The sequence below is a fragment of the Polyodon spathula genome, chromosome 11, assembly GCF_017654505.1.
Source record: "Polyodon spathula isolate WHYD16114869_AA chromosome 11, ASM1765450v1, whole genome shotgun sequence".
NCBI classification, from domain to species: Eukaryota; Metazoa; Chordata; class Actinopteri; order Acipenseriformes; family Polyodontidae; genus Polyodon; species Polyodon spathula.
In genome coordinates this window covers 31,660,352-31,674,681 of record NC_054544.1, presented here as the reverse complement: position 1 = coordinate 31,674,681, position 14,330 = coordinate 31,660,352, and the positions used below count along the sequence as shown (strand labels likewise).

Genomic DNA, 14,330 nt, shown 5'->3' with positions numbered 1-14,330 from the left:
CACAACCCCGAGTATGTGAAAACATGCTGCTTTTATGCAGCTGTACCGAGACTCGACTGCTAATCAATCATTCAGTTGGAGTCGCGGTACAACTACATGTGAATTAATAAAGTGCAATTCCCCGTGCTCACATATTAATACTTTTTACTTGCAGGTGAAGTGCTGTGCAATCCTCGTGCCTAAATACAAATATACATTTTAAACACTCGTGTTACACAGACCCGTTTATATATCGTGTACCAACGACTATACACCAACATTAACATACAACATATAACAGAAAATACACACGGGCAGGCACTTTGCCACACAGCCATAACAGCATTTTTTTTTTTTTTTTTTTTTTTTTTAAAACCTTTCTGCTAGTATTAGTTCAATTAAATTGTCAAAGGTTGCAAAAGCAGGAAACCTCAATGCAATTATCTAGGCTACCAGAGCATGTACCCAAGTTTTTTTTTTTTTTCAGGCCAGGTTTGTTTCTAGATTGAGTTGATGAGAATTTATGAGATTTAACTGCTGGCCTTTTGATCTAGTAAAACATATTCTGTGGATACACAGCAATTGCTGTGAACAACATTAGCAGAAAAAGTTATTCTAGACACTGGACATCATCACACAAATTATGTAAATTGAAGATTAAAGTCATTTTTATTGCGGAAAGATTAAAAAAAAAAAAAAAAAAAAGGTGTAGATGGTAAACAAAAACATCATTGCCAGAAAAAAAAAAAAAATTGTTTGAGGAATACATCCTTTGGATGAGATGTAAAACTGAGGTCCTATTGTAAGTTACACTGCAACAGTTGTTGATGCTTAGTTCAAGCCCTAGTCTAAATCGCTTTGGATTAGTGTCTAAATGACAAAATAACACAACCATGTTGTTGTCATGATTTATATATATATATATATATATATATATATATATATATATATACACACACACACACACATACACACACACACACTACACATAAAAAAGTGGCAGTCAAACAAAATCCCTTCCCTTTCTAACATTTCTGTTTTGAGAACTTTGACATTAACTTTTCTTCCAGTACAGGCTTCTTCATTAAGATGGCACTTCTGCAAGTTCTTTTGAAGCAATCATTTTTTGATTTATTCAAACACTCTTTGTTGTATTGTGAGTTTTGTATATCCCAATAAGTCTTGTCAGCAATCTCAAACATGTTGTTTTGCAAAGAAATAATGATGAATTGGGCATTCTTTGTTTGTTCCTGCAATTAAAAAACCAAAATACTCAAATGTATTACTTCCATAAATATGATGTTAAATCCAGAACAGAATAAATTAAATATAAATCATCTCTCAAAAGTGAGCCAGGGTCAGTATACTACTGATTTAGCATTGTACTCTACCATGGTATTGCTTACTAACTTTAAGGTATAAAGTATATTTAGAAACAGTATTAACTTACAATTGAAACTCCTGACTAGGTCTCTGCTGTGAATCTTCAATTACTGGATTCATTTTCTTAGAACAAACCCAATAAAACTATTGTTTGATAAAGCATAATTTAAGTAGCAAGAAATGTAAAACTATACTTACATAAATGTAAAAAGCAACAATGGAAACATTTTTAAAGTCCAGTGCAGCATCAATCTCATCCATAAAGTACAAAAACCAAAGCGAGAGAGCTAAGAGTTTTCTCACCACCTGAAAGATTAAAGATTTTCTTCCAACTTTTCTTGGGAGGTCGGACACTAAACAATAATAGGAAAGGCTCATGTTAGAAACATTTTTATCGTGGTAGATGGTGTTGAGATTTCCATTACCAACCCTGGTCAACAACATTGCCCGTTTAAGTCTATTTTGGATGTTAGGCCACCATAACACACAAAACACTTATTACTGCTTATTACTGAAAGGTATCCAAAATGTAATGTACAGGCAATTATAGTTACAAGATTACAAAAATGGGCAACAAGTCAATAGTGTACATTACAGTTGTTACTGTCAGATAACCAGTAGCAAAAAGCCCCTAGCATCCAATCTGTACAAAGCTATGGATACTTATTAATTAATTAATGAATTGAGTCTCCTAGCACCAAAGAAATGGCAAGTAGACAATAAAACAAGTCTTACCTAAACATTATTCCTTCCGAGAATGGGTCCAGGCTGTCTACCAATTCCAGCTCAGCATCACCACCTAGTGTGAGCATCTGGTCATTTTCTTTAAGTTTATTTGTGATTACATTAAATCCAACGATAAACTCATTCAGCCTCTGCTTTCTTAGATCTTCATAAGCCCTTCTAAAGTTGTCACGTTCATTGGTAATTTCATCCAGTTCAGCCACACTCTGCAGGTATAGTTCCTCCTAAAAGAACAATACCAACCATTAAAAGTTCTTAATTCAATACAGAAGCTTTAATGCAAATGGAAAATATTTACCTTCTTATACTCGGCAATGGCACCTAGATTAGGTTTAATTTCCAAACAGTTTGCTTCCAATAATGCTATCTGATTATTTAAGAGACCAGGATCCTTTGTTGCTTCAAGATCTTCTTGTGTCAGTGTCTGTAGCTCTTCAGCAGTCTTGTCATCAATGTAAGGAAATCTTAGAAATCTAAAACAGGCACAAATGACACAATCAAAAAAAAAAAAAAATATATTATATATGCACACACATATAAAAAGAATGGGTCATTGCATTTTAATTAATAAGTAACATAAACCAAATGTAATGATGCTACAATTGCCACCAAAACACTATATGAAAATAAATCCTTAAAACATCCAGAAATTAATCTACACTTACCTCTTTTTGCCAATGTTTAATCTTCGACTGATGCTCTGCAATATGACTTTCAGTTTGCTCAATCTTAAGACGTACATTCAGAGACTCTTTCTGGAGTGCATGATCATCTTCTTGAATGGCTTTAATCTCCTGGAGCACACATCTATGTTCTTCCTGTACCTCAGGCAATGTCTCCTATACAAGACAAAAATAAATCACATGCTTACAAATAATCTCAGCTAGAATGATATAGAATTTACATTAGCATGCAATGTAACACACATTAGACTAAATACTGTTCTTGGTTGTTTTCAGAAGGTTTCTATATGGCAACGTTCTTATTAAGTACTGTATCCGATTCCTTCTGGCACTAATAGTCAGGACTGAGAGTTTAAAAAACAAAATAAAATAATTACATTCTGTTGAATTAAGATGCTTGAGTGGATTGGCAGCATTGTATATCAAATAATTTTATATAGCGCCTTTCATAGTGGACCACTATCTATCTCAAAGCGCTTTACAAGATGCAGTAACAACAAGAAAACCCATACTACTTTAAATACAGAGAAATGCATCATACATGATACAGTTTAAAAAAAATGCATAATACATTAAATACAGTGGAAAGTGCACAAAAAGTAGAAGCAACAGAGCAGCTAATAGCAGTTAGCAGGCTTAACCCTTTGTGACAACTATGTGTTTCAGAAAAAAAACATCTTTTCCATTTTCTTTTAACATTTAGGAAAGAGTATTCTAATCAACGACTAACCCTTTGCAGTCCTATGTCGGACCAGGTCCAACATTACAATTTTTCCTTTCCCGTCCAATGTCTGACTCTGTCCGACATAAAAAAAGACATCAAGCACAGGTATCTAGTATTACTTTTTTCCGTAAAAAGCAGAGAAAACCTTTCAATGGCAGAGTGAGGCCGATAGGAACTGAAGCTGGGGAGAAAAAAAAAAAGCGGATCTGATAGCCCCATGCACCACAGATATAACACAGACATTAAAACAAAGGAGATAGCTGCTTCTGCATCCAGCGCTCAAAAATATATCACAGACATTTGGAGAGATTTTTGAGATGTTATAGTAATAAAATAATGACTTGGATCGCATTATTGAGGGGTTTGGTGATAAAACAAGTTATCAGGAGAGGATTTATCAGTATGCACGTCTGTAGAAGTATACGAAAAATACAGCAAACAAGGGGTGGGGCTTGGCTGGAGATACAATACTGAGTGTCCTTTTGCGATTCAGTACTTATTTATTTAAAATAAAAAATTATTTTAAACAGCGAGCGTGAAAATAAATTGGACCCAACACGCCTGACAAGCGCAAAATAAATGTACCGCTAAGGTTAAAAAAGCATGGAAAGCAAGAGAACAAGTGGGTCTTGACAGTTAATTTAAAGCGACAGTTGAAGCATCACATACCAAAGATTTATCAGTTTTAGCTGATAAAACACTATCAGGCTTTACGTTTTTCCGGTGTTTATAACACCATAAAACCTTGGTACGATGAGCTTCTTGACATTTTTTAAAAATCAGCGTACAGTGTTAGATACATTAGTCACACAAGAACTACTAAGGAGTATGTAAGGAGTGTGTGACGTTGACATTTGCGTAGTCGCTACACTGATAGACAGGTGAGTAGGGCTAACTATCCAAAATGTTTAAGTAGTGTTTTTTTTTTTTTTTTTTTACAAATATTGCAAGAGTGCCTTAAATATTGTAATATTTTATTTAGTTTAGATATATAGATATATACACACACACACAGTGCCTACAGAAAGTCTACACCACCTTCAACTTTTTTCACATTGTTGTCAGTGCCTCAGGGTTTCATGCATTTAAATGAGGAATTGTTTCCACTTATCTACACACCATACTCCACAGTTAAGGGGACAAAAGTTATATATTAAAGTACAAAAAACTGAAAGATCATAATTGGATAAGTCTCCACAGTGCTGAGTTGATAGTTGGTGGAAGCACCTCTGGCAGCAATTACAGCTCTGAATCTGTTGGGATAGGTCTCTACCAACTTTGCACCCCTAGATTTGGCAATATTTGACCATTGTTCTTTACAAAACTGTTCAAGCTCTGTCAAGTTCCTTGGGGAGTGTTGATGGACAGCAATCTTCAAGTCATGCCACAAATTTTCAATTGGATTTAGGTCGGGGCTCTGACTGAGCCACTCAAGGACATTTACCTTTTTGTTCCTTATTGCCGGGCATACACTGCACAATTTTTACTGATCACCAACGAGCTGAGGAGTCGGCGACTAATTTCTAAAAATCTGGGATAAATTGAGTTTGTCTGGGACAAAATGGTTGGTAAGTGTGAGAGGGTCTACGATGCCCTGTTAATAGTTTCTGCAATCTCCCGACACACTTACGCTGTCCCAACAAATTTCTAACATGTCCGAAAACTTTAGTCCCCGACAAAGCAATTCGTGAAGTGTGCGAGGGGCTAAGGGCCAATTTCTTGACAAATGCTGCAGCAGCCAATAGGACAAGCTAGTAAAATAGCGACGAAGAGAAAGGTTGTGCCCCTCTGACATAAGTGACATTTCCTATCATGATCGCTCATTGAAGGTACCTGGTAAGTAAATAATTGTTATAAGCTTATTAACGCCAACGCAAATACTGTGTGTGGTAGTGTGTGCTCTCCTGGCAATCAATTTCCAGTCACTCGTATTCAATATCCCTTTCAAACCCCTACTGTATGCTTGTATTGCTAATTTATTCAAAATACGAGGGGTGCGCATCTTGCTTGACGGCTAATTTCCCACACCAATCTTTTAATCTAATAAATATTTTGTACTACGAGCAAGTGTTGTGCTTTTTGAACAGATTAGATTTTAATAGTTTGGTTGCACCTCAACTCGAGTTGCATCATCAGTCCGTATTAGCCACGTCTATTAAGCCAATTGCGTGTCCAAATGGATCTTCTCTACGTTGTTTTCTTTTTTTCTGTGCAAAACAAATCCACAGTGATCGCCTCCTCGCTTGAGTCCACGATTCTCCCGAATAATGTCTACAATTCTGCAATGAAAATAGATACAGTCCGCAAAAAGATATCTCGTGTAGTGTGTGTAGCTTGCAATCCCCAATCTACAGTGAGAAATCGTAGTTCAATCGGTAAGTGCGAGTGGCGCAGCGTCTCCCAATTGCACAATTATGCAGCGTAAGCCCAGCTTTAGCCACTCCAGTGTAGCTTTGGCTGTGTGCTTTGGGTCGTTATAATGCTGAAAGGTGTACCTCCGTCCGATTTCAGCTTTCTTGCAGAGGGCAGCAGGTTTTCCTCAAGGACTTCTCTGTACTTTGCTCCAATCATTTTCCCTTCTATCCTGACAAGTGCCTCAGTCTCTGCCGATGAGAAACATCCCCATAACATGATGCTGCCACCACAATGCTTCACAGTACGGATGGTGTTCTTTGGGTAATGCGCAGTGTTGGGTTCGTCAGACTACAAAAAATTTTGCCACATGGCTAGTTTCTTTTGTTTTTTTTGCATACTTCAAAATGGGATTCAAGGTGGGCTTTCTTGGGTAATGGCTTCTCTTCTTGCCACCCTACCATACAGGCCAGATTTGTGGAGTGCTTGGGATATTGTCACATGCACAGTTTGACCAGTCTTGGCCATACAAACCTGTAGCCATTGGCCACTTGGCAGCCTCTCTGATCAGTCTTCTGCTTGCTGGGTCATCCAGTTTGCAGGGACGGCTTGATCTAGGCAGGGTCTTGGTGGTGCCATACACCTACCACTTCTTAATAATCATCTTGACTGTGCTCCAAGGGATATTCAAGGCCTTTGATATTTTTTATACCCATCCCCTGATCTGTGCCTTTCAACAACTTTGTCCCGGAGTTATTTTGAAAACGCCTTTTGAAATGCACTACCCAGCAGAGGGAACCTACAGGAATTGCTGAAATTATCCTGAAATCATGTAAATCACAACAATTTAACACAGGTGGAGGCCACTTTACTTGGTGTGTGATTTTGAAGGCAATTGGTTATACCTGAGCTAATTTAGGATTGCTATTACAAGGGTGGTGGACAGTTATCCAACCAAGCTATTCCAGTTTTTTTTAGTTATTATTTTTTTTATATTCATTTTCTACAAATTCTAAATTTTTTTTTGTGGTAGGATGTGTTATTAAAAAAAAAAAAAAAAAAAATGCATTTCAATTCAGGCAACAAAAGTTGAACAGTTTTAAGTGTGTGTGTGTTTACATACATTATATATAATCTATATATATAATATATATATATTATATATATATATAAATATAAAATTGAGAGAGAGAGGAGAGAGAGCGAGCGGAGAGGAGAGAGGAGAGAGAGAGAGAGGGAGAGAAAGAGAGAGAGAGAGAGAGGAGAGAGAGAGAGAGAGAGAGAGAGAGAGAGAGAGCGAGACACACACAGGTGGTGGACATTGGAAACACCAATGTAAAGCCACTTCATAGGGCGTTGGGCCACCATGTGCGTGTATGAGCCGTGGCAGTCTACCAGCCTCTGGAATTCTGCAGGAGGGATGCGGCACCATTCTTCTACGAGAAAGTCAACCAACTCATGTCTGGCTAATAGAGGTGGAAAACGCAGTCTCCGGCTTTGTTCCAGAATATCCCATAAATGCTCGACTGGGCTCAGATCTGGTGACTGAGAAGGCCATGACATATGGATAACATCAATGTCATGCCCATCAAACCAGTGTACAATCAACCACACGTGCTCTGTGGATGGGGGCGTTGTCATTCTGGAAGACCCCCCCCCCCCCCCCCCCCCCCCACCCCCCGCCCCCCCCCCCCCCTGCAACATGGGGAGAAGATGATCACTCAGTACTATTAAGTAGCGTTTAGCATTGTCCTTGCCTTCTAAGGGAATGAGTGCAACCAAACCATGCCAGGAAAATGTGGTCCACATCATTAAGGAACCACCAGAACCTTTCATTGTTGGAACCAAGCACTCAGGGCTATAGAGTTCTTTAGGCTGGCGCCAGACATGCACTCGTCCATTAGTCGAGAACATGCTGAAGGATGATTCATCTGGCCATATCACATTTCTCTACTGCTCAGTAGTCCTTTACCTGTGCTCTTTGCACCACTGGACTTGCAAACGTGCATTGCCAGGTGTAATGAGCAGTTTGTGCACTGCAAACCAACTATGGTATCCCATTCTGTGGAATTCTCAGTGGATCGTATTTGATTAAACTGGCTACTTGCGCCCCAGGTTGAAATCTGCAGTCAAGTGACCTGCAGTTGCTCGCCCATTTTGCCTTGGACTAAGAATTAATGCACGGATATCATGATCCTGGTGTATGCGCTTCCACCCACTGTTGCCTTTTGCTGATTATGTCTTTCCCTCAGAGTTCCATGCCGGCATCACTTTAGAAACTGTTGCTCGTGAAACATAAGCAAGTTGAGCTGTCTTGGTCACTGAAGCTCCTGCTAAAAGCGACCCAACAATCGCCCCTCTTTCAAAGTCAGTGAGGTCTCCTCTTACAGCCATAATTATAGGCAACAAGGCTTGTCCAGCATTTTTATACATGACCAGATACATGCTGGGATGTTATTTGCTTAATTAACGCATGAGCCACACCTGTGTGGAAGCCCTTACTTTCAATATACTTTGTGTCCCTCATTTACCCAGGTGTTGCCATTTTTTGTCCACTATTTCTGACTTTTCCACATTTTATTGTGTTACAACATGGAATCAAAATGGATTTAATAAGGAGTTTTTGCCACTGATCAACACAAAAGTCCATACTGTTAAAGTGAAAAATAAAATCTACAAATTGTTCTAAGTTACAAATACAAAACAGAAAATAACTGATTGCATAAGTATTCACCCCCTTTAGTCAATATTTGGTAGAGGCACCTTTGGCAGCAATTACAGCCATGAGTTTATTTGGATAAGTCTCTACCAGCTTTCCACATCTGGACACTGCAATTTTTGCCCATTCTTCTTTGCAAAATTGCTCAAGCTCTGTCAAGTTGGATGGGGACCTTTGGTGCACAGCAATTTTCAACTCTTTCCACATATTCAACTGGATTGAGGTCTGGGCTTTGACTGGGCCACTCCAGGATATTTACCTTTTTGTCCTCTATCTTCACGAGCTTTCCAGGCCCTGACGCAGAGAAGCATCCCCATAGTATGATGCTGCCACCACCGTGCTTTATGGTAGGGATGGTGTTAGGCTTGCGCCAAACATAGCGCTTAGCGTTGAGGCCAAAAAGCTCTATTTTGGTCTCAAACCATAGAATCTTCCTCCATGTAGTTTCAGAGTCTCACACATTCCTTCTGTCAAACTCTAGGCGAGATCTGATGTGAGTTTTTTTCAACAATGACTTTCTTTTTGCCACTCTCCCATAAAGGCCAGTTTTGTGAAGCACCCGGGCTATGTTGCCGTATGCAGTGTCTCCCAGGAAATGTTGGAAATGTTCTTATATCCTACCCGATTGGTGCTTTTGAAGAACCTTATTCCGGATTTGCTCTGAATGTTCCTTCGTCTTCATGATGTTTTTGTTAGGAAATGTACTAACCAACTGTGGGACCTCCAGAGACAGGTGATTTAACCTGAAATCATGTGAAACACCTTAATTGCATACAGGTGGACTCCATTCAACTAATTGTGACTTCTAAAGACAATTGGTTGCACCAGAGCTAATTTAGGTGTGTCATTTGAAAGGGGGTGAATACTTATGCAATCAATTATTTTCCGTTTTATATTTGTAATTCAGAACAATTTGTAGATTTTATTTTTCACTTTGACATCATGGACTGTTGTGTTGATCAGTGGCAAAAACTCCTAATTAAATCCATTCTGATTCCATGTAAATAAAATGTGGAAAAGTACAAGGGGGGTGAATACTTTTGGAGGGCCACTGTATTTATTCTGTTTGTTTCTTCATATTTGGTGTTAATTTTATCCCCCCAGGCTCTAATTGGTTGCGACATTGTTTTGCTCATTGGTTTGCATAGTTTCTCCTGTCACTAACACTGATTGCATCCAACTGTAAAGTTAACGTGTAGTGAAAAATTAAATACTGTAAAATGCCTCGTAAAACGTAAAACAGCAGAACATGTGAATTCCCTTACTTTTTAGCTGAGAATTTCAAGATCCAAGGTGCTGGTGTGCATATATTGCAAACTTAAAATCCACACGCATCTTTGAACATATAAACTCAAAAGTTCACTTCAAATAAGTAAATAAAAGTACTTATGGCTAATCCTTGTGACTTTAGGGAAAAAAATAAGTCTCTTTCTGCAGCCATGTGCGTGCAAATTTCAGTACTATTTTAAAATGGAACCGTGGAAGGGAGTTTGGGACTGTATTTCATACTAGAGATTACAATCTTGCCTCAGCTTCTTTGCATCCTTTCATGACAACGGTAGCCTCCTCTTCAAGTTTTTTCAGCTCCCCTGTAAGCTCTTCCACAGCCTTATCATTCTCCACAATTTCCTGCTCTGTACAAGTAACTGCATCTTCAGATTTAAGATTTCTATAAAACAAATAAAAAAAAATAAAATAAAAAAACACAACACAACACTTCAGGAAACACGCCAATACCAAAAAGTAAACACTTAAAATTAACTTACAAAATAAACCAGTCGCCTTTTATTCAATAAAATAAAATTATTTTCAATAGAATGGTAGCCCTTTCTGATTAGACCACATTCACTTTTTAAAGCAATTTCATTCTCTTCAAATATACAAACCTTCATAGAGGCCTCAACTAAAATGAATGGACATTAAATGTCTAAAATAAAAACAAAAGTCAATTCTGTGTTCCAGAAACAACCCCATCTTTTTCATTTTCTTCTAAAATTTAGGAAAGAGTATTCCAATCAACCACTTTAATCTTTTGCAGCCCTATGTCGGACTAGGTCCAACACTACAATTTTCCCTTTCCCGTACAATATCGGACCCTGTCCAACATCATCAAAAAGACGTAAAGCACGGGTCTCTAGTCGTTTTTTTCTTTGGAAAAGTCGAGAAAACCTTTCAAAGGCCAACTGAACCCCCCCCAAAAAAGGAGTGCTTATCTCATAGCCCCACCAACTACAGAGGAGGTACATGGACATTTGCAGAGCTTTTTTGGAGATGTTACAGTAATAATGACTTGGATCGCATGAGGAGTTTGGTATGTGACAAATACAGCAAACACAGGGTGGGACTTGACTGGAGATGCAGAACTGATGTCGTTTTGCCATGCAATGCGTTTTAAGCCCCTTTTACTCTGAAAAAAAAAATTTAAATAGCGCTTGAAAACAAATTGGACCTGATGCGCCTGACAAGCGCTGAATAAATGGACTGCAAAGGGTTAATCCTAAAATCGGGTTCAGGTTGGGGGTTGTGGCGGTGCTTAAATGGTTATTTGACTATAGAAAATGATTGTTCTGTATACCTTCCAGCAGTCTTGATGGCAACCTGAGCTTTAGTTATTGCAGAAGCACAATCATCGATTTCCTTGGTAATTTTATCCAGTTTATCTTGTTGAGCTTTTAGTTTGTGCTTATTTATGTCGACAATTAAATTATGCAGACTTTTTACTTCTGCTTCAACTTTATCAGCTTTTCCAGTAGCGCTTTCTTATTCTGTAAAAAACAAAAACAAATTAAAATTCGAACTGAAGTATACCAGTTACCGCAAGCTTCCCTTTTCCTTCTTGGTAGGTTTGTGCCAAAACAAGATCTTTTTAAAGTTTTCTTTCCATTGTGTCTAATTATTTAGGGAAAAAAAAGGACAAACACAAATCAAACTACAGTAGCTCAAACAAAAAAACTTAAGGAAAAGGATAAAAGTTTATTTATTGTATCTAACCTCTTCCTGAGAAACTTCCTGGGCCAAAGAAGATCCCATTCTTCTTTTCATGACCTTTCCACCACCACCCATCACTGTGCCTATAAAATATCAGATCAATACATACCTTAATGTACAAATCTGTGTAGCATATTATATCCCAAAGGTATTATTTATAAACAGGCTCAGAATAAATTAATAACTCAAATAAACTCAAAAATCATTAGTGTTAGACACTTACCAGACTGTTCTATGACTTGTCCTTGCAGTGTCACCACTCTCCAACGCTTGTCCTTCTGGAAGGCTAATTGAGTAGCCTGTTCTAGATGGTCTGCCACAAGAGTATTACGCAAGGTAAAATAAAAGGCTGGAAGTATGGCCTCATCTTGAACCTTCACCATATCAAAGAGCCTTGGAATGTTCTCAGGTGTCTGAATCTTTGCCATTTTATTTTCCAAAACTTTCATCTAAAATCGAGAAAGGAAGAACCAAAAATAACATAACTTAATAATCTGTTGCAGGTTTATTTACACATTAGATAAGTTAGTATTGCCACCTGCTGGTATAAATGAATTCTAAATGATGTGAAGACTGCAACAGAATCCAAGGAATATTTAAAAGAAACACAGTAGGAATTACAGAAAAAAAGCTACCTAAATTTAAACTTAATCTCCTTTAGCAAATATATTATGACACTCATTGAAAATATTTCATCTACCTTATCTAGCCCAATGAAAAGTTGCAACACCGACATTTTGTTTAAGGAAATTAACACACTCTTGAGCTGTATCAATGGTATCTACAAGTATGTTGTCCAGAGATCCACAGCTGGATGAAATGGCCACATCATACTTCTCATCAATTGCTCCAAGATCTCCCTGTTTAAATATAATACAAAAAATTAACAGCATACGTCACAAATAAAAATTAAGAAAAAAATAATAATAAAAAAGAAGTTCCCAAACTATGTGATATTGTACCTCTTGTGGGCAAGGAGAAGGATGTTTTTTTTGTTTTAACACTTCATAATGAATTCTAAGTAGGGGAATTCATAATGTAAATGTTATGCATAAACATGCATAGCCATATTGGTCACATTATGTTTATGTTTTCCTTTCTACAGATGGGCAGGGAAAGAGAATATCTATCCATGCTGACAAATATTAAGAGTCAACTGAAAACTTACCAATCTCCCAAGGATTCCTGGTATTTTTCCAGACTTCTTTTGTTGCATTAGTACATCCAGAACCCCCCCCCCCCCCCCCCCCCGACTACAATTTGATGAACGGGAACTCTTTGCTTCTTCCACCTTCTGGCGAGGTCCTCGTTTCCCCGTTAGCTTTTACAATTTTTATGAGTTGTTGTTCATCCTACTTGACAAAAATAAAACACTTAATGACTTTTAACATGGTACAGTCGGTGACGCTTTATCGGGACCGACTTGCGTGAAGGAAAAATATCCTGAATAAGCAGCTGTCCCAATTAAATGAGGCTGTTGAGACAAACAAGTCACACTTTTTTGATTCTTAATGAAAAGAAAAAGAATGAAATCACATTAATGATTAAATGTTAAAATGAGTCCATGTTTTTTTTTTATTTTTTATTCCTAATCAGAATTAAAATCGCAACTTTGCAACAGCTGCCTGAGAAACCACAGGAGGGTCCTCCTCCTTTGAGTTCAACATGGTTTACGCAAACCACAGCATATCACACTCACTGCACTGTGCTACGCGACTTGTTTTGTTCTGAAAAGCGATCTCTATTCATCATTTGAAAATACTGTATCCTCAATTAAACCAAATATATATGTCCCAATAAATAGCATATTCATCCAATAAAGTAAAAATAAATCAGAACAAAGCTGTATTTTAAGGCGGCAAGAAACAAATACTGCTGAATTCCAGGTTTCTTTTACTTTTTGTATATTTTAATTAATATCCATCTTTGAAGTATACTGCTATAGATTCATATAATTAAATACATCTTAATCACTTCCTGTGTGGTTGGTCGCATGAACGGATAGCAGCAATATCATCAGAATGAAAAGGAGGTACAACACAGGATGCAATTTCTTAGCAGAAAGTAGCAGTAAATATTATTAAAAAAAATAATAAATTACCAATTAATTCAATTAGTGTCAGTAATACATAAAAAGTAACTTACATGTAATATTGACAAACATGATTCCTTTTTTTGAAAATCTCATTCTCCATAGTAAGGAATTCAATTGCACAATTCTTCTCTCCTTCCAGTGCATCTTTTTCCACCACCTTAACCCTGTTTAACTTGAATAACATTTCAGATTTTTTTAAATCTAAAATTACATGACAACCCCTACAAAAATGTACTTGTGTCTAACAGTTTTGTTGTATTTAAAATTATGTAATGAATATTACTATATTGTATAAAAAAATGTATAATCAATATTTTCTCTATTTAGTACAGTGCACATGATCATATCTTTTCTCCTCTATTCATTTAGCGATTCAACTCTGTGACAAAGGATCTGAATGGGCTCTTTAAGTCTCGCAGATCCTATGATATCCTCAAGGTATTTCAACATCCCTTCTTCATGTTCAGTTTGGCCTTTTGGTTTCATCATGGCAATCTGTTCCACTTCACCCTGGACAAAACCAAAATTCAGCTTAATTTGACAGAATAGCTAACATACTTAGACATGTTTGAGCAATGTTTCTTCCCTGGAAACTGTATATATTTTAATATACCTATTTTATCTTAAATAACATCTTATATATACACACACACACATATATAT

At 37.3% G+C, this 14,330-nt stretch overlaps 1 pseudogene; it reads right to left on the bottom strand.

The window, feature by feature from the left end:
* Positions 1–912: 912 nt before the first annotated feature.
* LOC121323453 overlaps positions 913–14,330 on the bottom strand; it is a 21,510-nt pseudogene continuing 8,092 nt past the window's right edge.